The sequence below is a fragment of the Chinchilla lanigera genome, unplaced genomic scaffold (genome assembly GCF_000276665.1).
Source record: "Chinchilla lanigera isolate Chin_1 unplaced genomic scaffold, ChiLan1.0 scaffold00094, whole genome shotgun sequence".
In the NCBI taxonomy this organism is placed as follows: Eukaryota; Metazoa; Chordata; class Mammalia; order Rodentia; family Chinchillidae; genus Chinchilla; species Chinchilla lanigera.
The window spans coordinates 5,768,469-5,770,733 of record NW_004955495.1 but is presented as its reverse complement, the minus strand read 5'-3'; the positions used below and the strand labels follow the sequence as shown (position 1 = coordinate 5,770,733).

At 52.5% G+C, this 2,265-nt stretch overlaps 1 long non-coding RNA gene across 1 annotated transcript in view; it reads left to right on the top strand.

Annotated features, from left to right (window-relative positions):
- The first annotated feature begins 364 nt into the window (after positions 1–364).
- LOC102013185 overlaps positions 365–2,265 on the top strand; it is a 4,935-nt gene continuing 3,034 nt past the window's right edge. Inside the window, exon 1 of the long non-coding RNA XR_264157.1 lies at positions 365–423. This is a non-coding gene — a long non-coding RNA (uncharacterized LOC102013185). The remainder of the gene's footprint in view (positions 424–2,265) is intronic.

The window sequence follows — 2,265 nt, the reverse complement described above, 5'->3', positions numbered from 1 at the left end:
GGGTTTGTTCTATCACTCATCACTTTAAAAGGCTTATGAATCCGCAGTCAAAACCAACAGGAGCCAGGCATTCGCGGTGCACACCTGTAATCTCAGCACTTGGGAGGCTGAGGCAGGAGGATCGCCACTAGTTCAAGGCCAGCTTGGGCTCCATAGTTCAAGGGTGGTCTGAACTATGTGGCAAGACCCCCGTCTCAAAGAAGAGTTCAAGGCCAGCCTGAACTGCAAAGCAAAACCCTGCCTCAAAAGGCCCCCCTAAAAAATTAAAGAAAAAAAAAAACAAACAAACCAAAAAACCCTCAGACAACAACAACAAGAACAAAGCTCCAGAGGGTGTATTGGATATATCTCTCCTGAAATGTTGTCTCTGGGCTCTCCAAGTGGACCCCAGGATACGCACTGTCTTGGAACGGCCTCAGAAGGGTGAGAGTAAAACCCCAGAGTCCTTTCCTTCCAGCGGAACAGGGACAGACGGGGACAGAAGGGACTCAGACATCCTCTTCTTTCCCTGTGGCTTGTGGGCTTCTCCTCCCTGCCTCCTTGGAAGCCACCTCATTCTCCAAAGCCGCCCTGGCCCCTGAAGCCTCCTTTCCCCTGAGGCTTGGCCCAGGCGAAGGCGACTGTTTCCGCTGTCGACATCACGGTCTTCCACAGACCGTGGCCCCCTTGGCGCCTTCCTCTCTGTTGACGTCTGCAAAACCCGACCCCTTGGAAGAGCCGGTTTCCGGCTCTGCGATTGTCCTTTCTCCAAAGAGCCGTCAAGGGATTCCTTTACAGTCTCTCCAGTGGGTTCCTTGGACGGAGCCCTGACAAACAGGGTTTGGGGTGACTGGCTTTGCAGCTCCAGTCCGACCGTCTGCCCTCAGTTTCCCTTTCACTGCAGGAGGTTAAAGCTTCTTAGTGTCTTCAAATGGAGTGAACGGTATGAACGGGTGGCCTTAGACTTGCCATTTTGGTTCTGGGGCACTTGGATAAAAGTTGTCTTCTCAGGTACTTCCTGAAGAGTTTCTCCTCTTGCACTGTAGGAGAGGTTGCTTAAATACATAGGTTCCTTTTTTTTGTCTTTTTGAGGCAGGGTCTCGTTATGTAGTTCAGGCTGGTCTTGAACTCCCTATGTAGCCCAGGCTGGCCTCAAACTTGCAGCTGATCCTCCTGCCTCAGCCTCCTGAGTGCTGGGATTACAGGTGTGCGCCACTGCACCCAGCTTATTTATTTATTTTTTTTAATACAGAGTCTCGATGCATGACTCCAGGTGGTGTTCTTCCCACTTCTGTAGTCTTGATTCTGACCTTCCTCCCTCGTGTAGCAGAGGGAAACAGCGCCATCAATGTCTGTTCCCTGCTTTCTTTCAGAGGTTTTCTCTGCATCTGCTTCCACCTTTAATTCAGTTGAAGCAATCCCTGTACTTGCCCCATCCTTGTCAGCTCATCTGATCTCTGACATCTTCACACACTTCTTTTAATTCATGCTGAGTGACTTTGGAAGGGAGTTTTTGGCCAAGAGTGTTCTTGCATCTCAGTCTTTCTCCCTGCATTTTCCTTTGGGTTTCTTTAGTTTAGTTTTAGTGCCAGAGCCTTTTAAGCCAGTGAGTTCCAGGAGCTTTTCCAGGGCTCCAGTGGGCGGGCAGGCTTGTTATTAGAAGGGTCAGCACAGAGGCTGGGATGACAGGAGTGGAGGGGTGGAGGCCTTCATCCCACAGTCGGGTCCTGCAGACCTGGAGATGCAGCTCTGGTGCCCACAGGCTTTCCAGCCATCTCTGAGGGCATCGAAATGGCCAGGTGGATTCCTCATGGATCCCTAAAGATTCCCGGGGGCCACTCAGGAGCACCTGGCTCCCTCCTCAGGTCCCCACCTGGCTGCCTGCCTGTCACCATGGCCCCGGTGATTCATCTGTTAGAAGGAAAACACTGAGCCAGGGTTGTTGTGCACACCTGTGATCCTAGCACTCAGGAGGCTGAGGCAGGAGGATCACCATGTGTTTGAGACCAGTCTTAGCTACACAGTGAGATCCTGCATCAAAAACCAACCAACCAAACAACAACAAAACAACAAACAACAAAGAAAGGAAAACACGGCCCGGAACCATCGGGAGGGTGACCGGGACTGCACGGGAGAGGTGGACAGTCAGCCTGGCCGTGGGACGCTGCGCCTGTGACTGCTCAGGAGACCCGAGGAGGTCCGGAGTCCGAGCACCCAGTCAGGCCCGGCCGTCTTAGTGTCTCAGAGAACGTTATTTATTCTTGCACCACCGGGGGCGGGGGGTGG